This window comes from Schistocerca nitens, chromosome 4 (genome assembly GCF_023898315.1).
Source record: "Schistocerca nitens isolate TAMUIC-IGC-003100 chromosome 4, iqSchNite1.1, whole genome shotgun sequence".
Lineage (NCBI taxonomy): Eukaryota > Metazoa > Arthropoda > Insecta > Orthoptera > Acrididae > Schistocerca > Schistocerca nitens.
In genome coordinates this window covers 705972886-705985783 of record NC_064617.1, presented here as the reverse complement: position 1 = coordinate 705985783, position 12898 = coordinate 705972886, and the positions used below count along the sequence as shown (strand labels likewise).

The window sequence follows — 12898 nt, the reverse complement described above, 5'->3', positions numbered from 1 at the left end:
ATTTTATTGAAGAAGACTGTTATAGGTAACCCTGTTGGTCACGAATCAGGATTCACGCGCGATTACCAAGCGAAGCGGGATCCGTGGTCCAAGTGCTAATCCCTCTCCAATCTTCGTTCCGCGGCTTGCTAAATCAGTGATAGCAAATGCCGGGATGATCCCTTAAATAAGACTATTTTCCCCAGTTATAGATAATACGTCGTCCCTAACGGTCTCAAAGGTTTTTCTTGTACGCGTCGTTGGACCTAGTCTACCTGCTCGTCTAGATTATAATGACCTAATCTGAAATTTCACATATCAAATTGCGTAAGGTACTATATGAGGTGACCGAGTTTAAGTGTACCAACAACAAATCAACTCTACAGCTTTCAGAATACTTACCTATGTTTTTAACAAATGGAGCCGATGTCCCACATTCTGGGCCGTATATTCGTCGTACTCGTGAGAACAAACCTACAATAGGTCACGTATGATGAGAAGTACGTAGTAAGCAGTGACAAACTCTCTGACTGAAGTATCGTTGACGCACCTGTATTTGCGTAAAGAGTTCGATTCATCGAAACAAGATACTCGGAAAGGGCTGTTATGTTCATGAGCGACACTATCGCTCACTGTTAATATTCCTAATTTTTAATCTATTGCAATATTGGAGAAAGTGAGGTAGGTTTTAAATAGAATTGTGTGCTTATTATGTCATTCCATCACCCACAGAAACAGCTGTCTATTACTGTGCCAGCTATCAGTGTTTGCAATTTTTACACATCACAATAACAGCTCGACAGTGTGTGCAGATCTCGTTAGACAATGTCTGCTCAACGTTGGAGATGAAATGCTCATGTGTGCCACGTGCTTAACTCATATTTGCCACATTTATTGTTGTTTTTTTCCGAACTGCTTAACTGCGAATATTGATAACATTTATGTTAACACACTCGATTAATTTTAAATAATATATCTCCGTTACCAACCACTTAATTCTGTTTCCAAAAAACGAAATTGTTTTACTGCAACAGTCGATAAAGACGTAACTACGAGTAGTGCTAAGCTTCCGTTGAAAGATATGCTTTTTATGTACTACCGGTTGAAGCAAACTTAGTTTCACTGTGTCGAATGATTTACAAATTTTAAGAATGTGATTCTTTAGGAGGATCAGGTTGCTCAATACAGCCCATCTCATTTATCCGAAAAGGTCAAAGTAGAGATTTAGTCTGAATACTAGAATAGATATCGAATTAAAATACATTTTAATGTGCGTACAAAGTAATTGCAAGATTATGTAAGGAGTAATTCTCCTTCATAAATAATCACTGCCGTTCTAAAACGCCATTTCGCAAATACTTAAAACCAAATGGAATTTTTAAATTATTGCTATACATATTTACAGTGAAACGACAAGTGCATAAAAAATATAGCTTATGTCCCTGAGACCCACAATGCACCGTTTATTATTGTCTGGGAAACTTAGAATCACAAAAGTACTATACAAAAACAAAGTGATCTGATGAAACATTCTGGTTGTTGCAAAATTAAGTGTTTTAAGAAGTTCATTACATATTTAGTGGAGTAGAGCAAAAATATTACTCTCCTTCTTCTCTTTGATAGCTGCTGGAAATAGATCCTCGTTATTGTCAATAAAAGTCGGTTGTAAAAGGGAAGAATTCAGAAAGCAAGCTATTGGTCCCCCTATTGAGGTTTATTGCCGTAGTAGTCAATAACTTAACGAAACTGCAGCTTCGCACGAATCCTGACAAGGTGTCTGCCATACTATAAACCATGATAGTCCTCACAGCATATCTAAATTTACTACGAGAAAGACAAAGAAATTTTAGAGTATAGTAAAAAAGAACTAAACCCCTGTAAACTTCAATAACGATGAAAATACAGCGAATAGTTTATTCTTCCTTAGTCCCCTAGATGTAACGTTAGTCTTTACTGCAGTTTCACTGCAATATTTCGTTGCCATTAACATTGGCACTGAGAACAGTCATCAGAAATGAGGTACGTTTTTATATGCAATCACTGAAAGGGAAACAGCGATAGAATGATTAAACAGTAGCGGTGTCCTATAATAGAGCGTTCTTTCACAACTAGATCGATACAAATTCTTCTGTCTTCGTGACCGTAAGAACACTGTTTCGGCTCTTTTATTGCGGTATGATGTTCTGCATCGCCCGACAGAATGTATTGGAATCATGCTACACCGCACTCGAATCTGTGTCAGTACAGAAACGTCTACAGCTCCGGAGATGAAGTGCGTACTGCAGGTACCACCTATAGGATACGCAGACCAAATGTGAAAGCTATTTGGACTTTGTAGAATTTCGGTAACAGGGAAGAAAAAGTAAAAAAAAAAAAAAAAGAATTGCAAACTGCCTGCTTACCTCAGATACGGATTTCCAAAGATGTGTGTTCTAAGCTGGCCGCACTCGAAAAGTAATCGATAAATTTGCACACTACAAATTTGAGCTTGCTTCCGAACGCAGATCTGAGTGGAGCGACGAATTCGAATGACTTATTTACACACACCTGTTACAGCACTGGCGTTCCATATGGGTCACAATAAAACAAGTACGGGGGTGGATGTCTAAGATTAGTGGGGGTGGACTGTAACCGTCAGAAAACGCCACCTGCTTGTTGGCCTTCCAGTCACCAATAGAAAGATGCTGGCGACCCTTTACAGGTCACAATACTGTCTGATAACTGCCAACCGATAGAGTGGCAGCAAGCACGGTCGCTGTCCTACTTGCTAGTGATTGGCGGGCAGCGGGCCGGGAGTGCTTGCTTGATTGCCTCTCAGAAACGTTATAAGCATATCGTCAAGATAAGTACTTATGTATGCTGGAAACGACCAGAAAGTGCCTAAGCATTGTACCGTAACTGTAGCAATTCCTCCCTAATTTTCTATTGATATCCTAGCAAATAAAAACGAAACACATACGTTTCCAATCCTCCAACACCAATATGTCTTGCAGTTTACACACAGAATTTTTCGTAGCTCTATTCTAACAATAACTAAAATGGTGGGGCACGGTTCGAGCACAATATATCCCGGGTAGTGTACACTGACGACCACACTATGCATGACCTGTTCCTAGCATATTTTTTACAACTTACGAGGAACATGTATCCGCGTCTAAGTTAATCACAATGCTTTTCAGAAAATGCTGCATTCAATGCTGTTGCAGAATCTTTTATATTTGGACTTACATTCAATTCTGACAATGAGAAAATTTTGAAACTAACTAGTAAAATATTATTTCAAAAGAATGAAAAATAAGAAAGATGCCGTTTTATCGACATTAATAAAGAAAATTAGAAAGTAAACGTGAAAAGTAAAATATTGTAAGTCAGCATATCGAGGAGAAAATAGTACAAAGTGACAACCAAATCACAGAACAAGCTATTATGTTTCTATTTTAATTTATGACGCTTAAAGACGGCAAGAAATAAACTGCATTATAAGAAGATGTTTGAGTGCATTAGGTAGCGTTAGTAGAATTCACATATCCAGGTCTCTAACGTATACTAAGCGGAACGTTTCCAGTGGATGTTTTATATCTTTTTACTCGTAGCGTTGACACATTGTTATTTAAAAAAAACTGGACACTACTTAGCGAGCAACGAAGATATTCATATTGAGAATTATATGTACTGATAGGAATGGCAGACTAATGGATCAAGTGGACTATGTAATTATAATTGTAAAGGAAATAGAGTAGTTGTGTTCGAGGCACATATAGCTGCACAAATAGATGGTAGAAGGAATTAATAGGTTGTCATTGCGGATTCTAAGAGATAAGAAAAGGCTGAGAGGGCCTAGAGAAAGGTGGGTAGATAACGTTAGATGACATGCAGGAGTGACATGGGTAACATGTACCTGAAATTCGTACACCATAGAAGAGTTTATGGGATGCGTCTTCACAGCAGTGAATGTCAAATGAGGTGGATCACAAGTTGCTTCCTAATGAACGCAGTAGTCGAAACGTTGCTTCCTGTTGTGTTCCACGAGACTTTCACACACATAGAGAAATTTAACTCCATATAGATATCACACTACCGTACCGTACCACCGTTTAAGAAGCAGATTCTTGCATATAAAGTACTGGAAATGAAGAAAGAATTTTATCTCAACACTCTTATTTTACTTAGTTCAAAATACTTACACGACTACAGAATTTGATATTTCTGAGAGAAATTTATATGTCTTAATGCCTAGAATATTTGATGGTAAGTAAGAAATAACTAACGAAAAGAACACCATTGATAACAACAGCATCAAATCTTGTTTCATTCAATTTGGATCAAAAAATAAAGGGATTATTTATCAACACGCGGACACACAATGTGAGATTACTGTACTGAGGATAAAGGGGAACACGACACTTACTTTTTAATTACGCGCTCTATTAACAGTTGAACCACAAACACGAGTGTATGAAATTATGCACCTTGGTAAAGTGTATTGTAGTACATTTTAAAAAAAATTACATGAGAAAAGGCTGACAGATTTACAGTAAAAGTTACGAAGTGATTTTCATCAAAATGATTTAAGAAGCCTGTAGGTTACCGAAAACTTTATTTTTTCCTGTTTAGCTCTCGCGATCTTTTCACGTGCACGGTATTTTTCTTATGTATTTATTTATTTGATCAAGCGTCACTCACAAACGTTATTTGAATATATATAGAAACATAATAGGTAGAGTTCAGACTGAAAGAGCTAACCTGGTTACATTAAGCCGTGATGGAGAGAAACAATTCCCTACGAAAAGTTAATCTTAACGCTTAGCTTGCTAAATAACTTTCTGAAATTCAGCTTCGTTCTGTATATGAATAAGCACACAACGTATTGAGTCATTTATTGTTTACAAAAGAATAGTGCAAATATATCAGTACAGTAGCATAAAATATAAGAAATAGATTTAAATAGAGAACGACGTGTACCAGAGGTTGTGCCTTGTGATGTTGATTTAAATACTAATCTGAATGATTTGTAGCGGATAAAGAGGTATTTAATATTAAGGAAGTCATCCAAATAGTAATTTCTTCTAAAATGTAGCAGATACTTAACAGTTGATATTCAGCGACAGGTGAAAGGCCTTATGTATTGCAACGCAATCTTAATAACTCTTACTAAGTTGTAAGTAAGTGCAGTCACCTGTTGCGATTAAGAGCCGTATATTAATAGCACATGAACGACGTACGCACAATAACTCGTCAAGTTGGCCTCTTCACAGTAATATTTTAACTCCGCAGTTGTAGTGTGTTTTTATTCGCAAACACTGAACCACTACCTGTTACTGTTATACTGTGACAATGTGGAAATTAACCTCCAAATATGTTAAACAGCATACGGTTTGAAAGTTCAGTTTGTCCCCGTGTAGCCAAGTGATGTATTCGACAATCGCCGATATTTCGACAGGTGCACAGTCTTCATTTGTGTCGTAAATGACGGGGTCTACACCTGTCAAAATATCGTCAGTTACCAAACAGCTTAGCCAGCTGCGTTCCCGGAAGATGTCAGGACATCATACTTTTGCTCCAAAACGCATAATTTATTCTGTAGTATACCTCAAGCCGTTAGGCTGTAACACAAATGCAGCAATACCTGAACCGATGGACACTAAATGTAAATTGAGATAAATCTGTGTGCTCCATTTCAGGACGGCGTCTCCAACTATGAAGGTAATAATAGCTCGAATACGAGTGTAAAAGTAATGTTTCTAGTCACGCTCCTTCCGTGAAAGGAACGGAAGGAATCATTGTGTGGGCTGTAATAAGACGTACTATCTGCATAGCTATTAGAGAGAGTTCTAGGCTGTGTCCTATGTTCAACGCTCCAGTTTGCTCTTGTACGAATTCCTTGTATTAAAGTGGGGAACATTATTAGAGAACTGTACCAAGTTATTGTTGTTATCTTCGGAGTGCCAAAATATCTTCATATAAAGTATGTCTCCAGAACATATGTCGTTAACGCCAAATACACTGACCTAAGAGCCTATACAGACATTTGCAGTCTAGTCTCAAAAACTAATGGATAAATTAATGTTACAGAACGCAATTTTGCAAGAAAAATAAAAAATAAAAGTGTGGCTGTGGTAGTAACATTATTAGTACTGAGGTCTAACTTCTATGTCCATAGCAAATGATTGATTCAGGGAGATCTCGGGATTATTTAAGAACATTTTTCATAAAACGTCTTCGGTCCATAAACCATACAAAATGAAACGTAACAACTAACATTCCGAGAATCATGCCTGCTTTCCTTATCGTTAAGAGATGGAAGCGTGACGTTGACAATGATCGGAGGTCTGTTCTAATTGTAATATTAAGAGTGTAACGTATGGATAATGTTTTCTTGACGGCTACCAAAGCGAAAAATATAGAAATTGCAACAATGTCACTGACGTTATTACTGCACCCTTGAGTTGAATTACGGAGATCACTCGGGAATTTGTGAAAAAAGTTTTTTCATGATCGAACGATGTCGCTAATTTCTTGGTAATGAGTAACGACGATGCTTGCTGTATTCTGACTCTTTTCGTATGCTGTACGGAAAACTTGTTCCGCAAACGCCACGTTTCCCGCCGTTGGTTTGTTGTGGCTGCTAGCAAGTGGCGCGGACAGCTGATGGGCACAGCGCGATCGCGCGTCCCGTTACCTGTCGGGCGGCGCGACGCTGCGGGGTTGCGGCGGCAGCGGCGCATGCCCGGCCGGCGACCGGCGTCCGGCGTCGGGTCGGGGCGGCAACTGGCGAGCGTCGCCGTGTGGAGGCTCAGCCGGCGGCGCCGGTGGTGGCGGGGGCGGAGGGCGCCTGCGCGGGCCGGACCGCCGACCGGAGCGCTGCGCACAGACGCGGCGGCGGCGGTGGCGTCTCGGCGCTCCTCCGTTCTGCCTCTGCTCTTGACCTCGACAACAGTTCTCAATGGGCGCCAGCCCAGCCACCTCAAAGAATTAATCCTGGCTACGTATGTCTGCAAGCACACCGAACTGTTCGGCAACAGTCTGGCCGTGAAATGTGAACAAGGCCCACGAAGGTCGTACACTCGATCCCTTCTAACAGCCGTGTACCGCAAGTCTCTACAGGAACGGAAGGTTCCAAATGATTGGCAAAGACTATAGGTAGCCCCAGTTTTCAAGAAGGGTCGTCGAGCAGATGCGCAAAACTGTAGGCCTATATCTCTGGCATCGATCTGTTGTAGAATTTTAGAACATAATTTTTAACATTTTTATGCAGCGACAGCAACTGATATTGTTTATATAAGAATATACAGCCTACAGTTGCAGGTAAACTTTATCTTTTACCTAGGTTTCAACGTTATTAATAACGTCTTTTTCAGAACCTGCAAAAAGTTAATATTATAATGTGCTAGTAAATTATATTAGATATGGTCATCCTACAGGATGCAACGTGTAGTACTTACATAAAAAAATTATTTAAATGTTTGCTTAATGCAAGCCATGTCCTAAGTCAACTTTATGAAACTTGGTGCATAACCATAAGGTTTTGTCACTTCTATGAAACAAGCTTTAGCAAATTGACTTTAAGCCCGTTGTATGGGCCTCGTCGTGTGACTAGAGACTGCGGACCGATTCTCGAGAGTATTGCACAGAATAATGGCTATCATCCAAAGATAGTGAGGCAATTATATCATAAGAAAACACGAAAAAGGACAACGACTTTAGTAAATACAAATACTCAAACCCAATATCAGACCAAGAAATGGTTGTCGATTCCTTATATAGGTAATGTCTGCTACCAGATGGGGCGCCTGTTGAAAAATTCAGGTTTTAAAATTTCCTTCTCGACGAGTAATAGTTTAAATCGAAATTTTGTTCGTACCCTTGAGAAAGACTGTGATAAGTCAGCGAAATCAGGCGTATATAAGATTGTGTGATGATTGCCCATGTTATTACATAGGTCAAACAGGTAGAGCTATAGCAGTAAGGTTTAAAGAACATATTCCAGTAAAGGGCGTAGGAACACGGGGGTCAGCCTTTGCGGAACATCTGGTGCAAATGTCTCATACACCTAAACCTTTACGTGACGTAGAGTAACTACATCATGAAGTTAAGGGCTATAGACTCGACATGCTTGAGGAACTATAAATTTATGCACAACTAATTACAGATAGAGGCAATTAACTGAACGATCAACTGTATCTTAAAAATAGGGCATACTTCGAAGGCTTCCAGCTTGTATTAGGTTTACAATAATTCATAATGCATGTGACCATTACACTTTCTGTAATAATAGAACCTTTCCTACAGATGTTCATACGAGACTTGTTGGTCGTTTTATAAGGCTCTGTAGTAGAATGTGAAACGTAGTCATGCTGGATACTGTAATTAACTTACAATAGTAAAGTATAAAATTAATTCATAGCAAAAATGTTATGTGACGCGTGCGTAATGAGAGTTTGATTCTATACGTCTCGCGCATGCGCACCGCCCTCTGTGAGGTAGACCGCGAAAACCTCGCGGTCCGCGGTCTCTAGTCAAACGACGAGGCCCATACAACGGGCTTAAAGTGAATTTGCTACAGCTGCTTTGATAGAAGTGACAAAACCTTATGGTTATGCATCAAGTTTAATAAAGTCGACTTAGGACATGGCTTGTTCTAAGCAAACATTTAAATAATATTTTATGTAAGTACTACACGTCGCATCCTGTAGGATGACCATATCTAATATAATATGCTAGCACATTATAATATTAATTTTTTGCAGGTTCTGAAAAAGACGTTATTAATAACGTTGAAACCTAGGTAAACGACAGAGGCGACAGACATGCACCCGTTTAAATGCTACCCTACCAATCAACTCGTCCAAGTTCTGGTCGGCCTTCCGTCGCCTTACCGGAACTAAACCCTCCCCCTATTATCCTCTTCTCCATAATGATCACCCGTTCCCTGACTCCCTTAGTAAGGCCCATGACTTTGCCTCTTACCTCTCCAATGTCTTTTCCATCCCAAATGATCACCAGTTCGATTACTCCCTCTTCCCGGATGTCCGCGATCGAACTGACACCTCCGTCCCTCCCCTCGCTCCTGGTTTCCAGTACTTGGACAACATTGCACACACGGAACTCAATGCCCCTATCACTACACAGGATCTCATTGCTACACTCCGCACGAAACGCAACACCGCTCCTGGTCACGATCGTGTCACCTACCTTCACCTTCGTGAAGCTCCTGTCTCTTTCCTCTCCACCCTGGCCAGGCTCTACAATGTAGTCCTCTCCGCCGGTTACTACCCCGACCTGTGGAAAACCTCCCGTATCCTCATGTTCCTTAAACCTGGCAAACCACCGTCCGCCGTCTCCTCCTACCGTCCCATCAGCCTTACCTCGGTCTTCAGCAAGGTCCTGGAATCTATCCTCACCCGACGCATCCACCAGCATCTCCACCAGCACCGCCTCCTTCCCGTTACCCAGTGTGGCTTTCGGCCGTCCTTCTCTTCCGATGACCTTCTCCTTCACCTCACTCATCTCCTTTCCGAACAGCTTAATTCCCGTCGCTCCGCAATCTTCCTCTCCCTGGGCCCCGAACGTGCTTGTGACCGCGTATGGTCTCCTCTTCAAGCGCCAAACCTTCGCCCTTCCCATTAACTACGTCCATCTGATCGGCTCCTTTCTCTCCCGCCGTCCTTCCTATGTCACCATCCATAACACAGATTCCTACACCTTTTTCCCCTCCGCCGGTGTGCCCCAAGGCTCCGTCCTCTCCCCCCTTCTGTACCTTTTCTACACGGCGGACATGCCACCGCCGTGAGCCCCCGTCTACCTTCTCCAGTTTGCCGATGACACCGCCTTCCTTGCCCTTGCCCCCACCCTGCAGCGCTCCCAACACCTTCTCCAATTCCATCTTGACCGGTTCACCACTTGGTGCAACCAGTGGTTGCTCAAGGTCAATCCCTCCAAAACCCAGGCGATCATTGTAGGCAAAACCACCCCTTCCTTCCGCCTCCTTGATTTCTATCTCACCATCTATGGCCGTCCTGTCGCCCTCACTCCCACCCTTAAGTACCTTGGCGTCACCCTCGACCGTCACCTCTCTTGGACTCCCCACCTCCGGACAATCCAAGCCAAGGCTCGCTCCCGACTCAGTCTCCTCAAACTCCTCTCCGGCCGTACGTGGGTTCTGGACCCCTCCACCATCCTCCACACCTATAAATCCCCCATCCGCCCTATCCTTTGTTATGCCCATCCGGCTTGGACCTCCGCCTCCCCTACCTTCTATAAATCCCTCCAAATCCTTGAACGCCATACTCTCTGCCTCGCCTATCGCATCCGTCTCCCCTCCCCCATGCGGATCCTGTACACCTCCCGTAAACTCGATCCTCCCCACCTAGTCTCCCCGATCCTCTCCCACCCCTGCCCGTTGCCGCACCTGTATTCCCACGTCCCACCCGGTCTCCATCTCTCCACCCTCCTTACCCTCTCCCAAGGTGGCTTCCACCAGCTCCCCCTCCCTGATGATGTCCTCCTCCCCTCCATCTACCCCTTCTATCAACTTTGACCCTGCCCCACCCCCCACTTCCGGTGTCCTTTCCTTTAGGCACCCTCCCTCCCTTCTCTTCCCTCCCCTACTCTTTCCTTTTCCCCCGTCCCCTCCCTCGACCCTCTTCCCTGGGCTTCCCCTCCCCCTTCCTCCCTACCCCTCTCTCCCCTGCCCTTGGTATCTCTGCTCTCCCCTCTCGCTCTCCCACTCCCCTTCCTCCTCCTCCTCTCTTGGCAGGTCCCCGGACTCGTACACCCTCAGTGAACATTCGCGCGGAGATCATCGCCGTCAGTGTTTCGTGTGTGTGCCTTCGTTTGTGTGTAGTGTTGTTCGCCGTCACGCCACCACCGTTCACGTGCCGTCGCCATCATCCATATTTTGTGCACCGTGTCGCCTTGTGTTAGTGATGTTTCTCGTCCAGCGTGTGAGACCCAGCTCGCTTTGTTTCTTCGTGAGACCCAGAAAAAAATAGATACGGGTTCCCAGGTAGATGCCATTTTCCTTGACTTCCGGAAGGCGATCGATGCAGTTCCGCACTGTCGCCTGATAAACAAAGTAAGAACCTACGGAATATCAGACCAGCTGTGTGGCTGGATTGAAGAGTTTTTAGCAAACAGAACACAGCATGTTGTTCTCAATGGAGAGACGTCTACAGACGTTAAAGTAACCTCTGGCGTGCCACAGGGGAGTGTTACGGGACCATTGCTTTTCAATATATATATATATAAAACCTAGTAGATAGTGTCGGAAGTTCCATGCGGCTTTTCGCGGATGATGCTGTAGTATACAAAGAAGTGGCAACATTAGAAAATTGCAGCGAAATGCAGGAAGATCTGCAGCGGATAGGCACTTGGTTCAGGGAGTGGCAACTGACCCTTAACATAGACAAATGTAATATATTGCGAATACATAGAAAGAAGTCTCCTTTATTGTATGATTATATGATAGCGGAAACAAACACTGGTAGCCGTTACTTTTGTAAAATATCTGGGAGTATGCGTACGGAACGATTTGAAGTGGAATGATCATATAAAATTAATTGTTGGTAAGGCGTGTGCCAGGTTGAGATTCATTGGGAGAGTCCTTAGAAAATGTGGTCCATCAACAAAGGAGGTGTCTTACAAAACACTCGTTCGGCCTATACTTGAGTATTTATTGCTCATCAGTATGGGATCCGTACCAGGTCAGGTTGACAGAGGAGATAGAGAAGATCCAAAGAAGAGCGGCGCGTTTCGTCACAGGGTTATTTGGTAAGCGTGATAGCGTTACGGAGATGTTTAGCAAGCTCAAGTGGCAGACTCTTCAAGAGAGGCGCTCTGCATCGCGGTGTAGCTTGCTGTCCAGGTTTCGAGATGGTGCGCTTCTGGATGAGGTATCGAATTTATTGCTTCCCCTACTTATACCTCCCGAGGAGATCACGAATGTAAAATTAGAGAGATTCGAGCGCGCACGGAGGCTTTCCGGCAGTCGTTCTTCCCGCGAACCATACGCGAGTGGAACAGGAAAGGGACGTAATGACTGTGCCCTCCGCCACACACACCGTTGGTTGGCTTGCGGAGTATAAATGTAGATGTAGATATTCAAATTTTCGCCTCCTTATTACCGATGACAATAAATTTTCGACGTGCAGTCGCAGAAACTCCATTTCTTCAGCTGATACTTTGACTTTATATCTTTCGACTATCGTGCGAGTGATATGGCAGACTGAAACTACAGCAGTCGTATTCGTTATTTTAACCACGACGGCCGTTACCATTGTGCTAGCGCTCACAAAATTTAGGAGGGCTAGAGATGCTTTTTGCTTGCAGAGGGCATTGTATGAACTGAATTTGTTGTCAGACGCTCGAGCCATGCTGGCTGCTTCAATAGTAGCTGCACCTTAGCGACGCCCTTGCGAAATGATCTCCGTAAACTCCGGATTACATCTTTTGAACAAGCAGAAACAAATGTCTCTTCTAATTACCTCATCCTGTGAACTAATTGGTAGTGATTCCTTGACAACCGAATCATAGAATGCTGAAGTCGACGTCATAATTATGAAAATCTGATACAGAGACTTGTGCTCTGCCCTAGCCGATTTACTGTGCTGTGAGATTTGCTAATAAAATTTGTCTTCAGTGAAGGAATTGCAGGACCGATTGAATGGAGCCGGCCGGAGTGGCCGTGCGGTTCTAGGCGCTACAGTCCGGAACCGAGCGACCATTACGGTCGCAGGTTCGAATCCTGCCTCGGGCATGGATGTGTGTGATGTCCTTAGGTTAGTTAGGGGTAAGTAGTTCTAAGTTCTAGGCGACTGATGACCTCAGGAGTTAAGTCGCATAGTGCTCAGAGCCACTGACTGAATGGAATAAACACTGTATCGAGTACAGATTAAGGAGGGATGGAACATAAGAAGGACGA

General features: G+C 43.2%; 1 protein-coding gene across 1 annotated transcript in view; it reads right to left on the bottom strand.

The window, feature by feature from the left end:
- Nucleotides 1-6737, bottom strand: part of LOC126252524 (octopamine receptor Oamb-like) — a 209583-nt gene extending 202846 nt beyond the window's left edge. The window contains exon 1 of the mRNA XM_049953420.1: nt 6659-6737. The gene's annotated coding sequence lies outside the window, so the exon portion shown is untranslated. The remainder of the gene's footprint in view (nt 1-6658) is intronic.
- Nucleotides 6738-12898: the final 6161 nt, after the last annotated feature.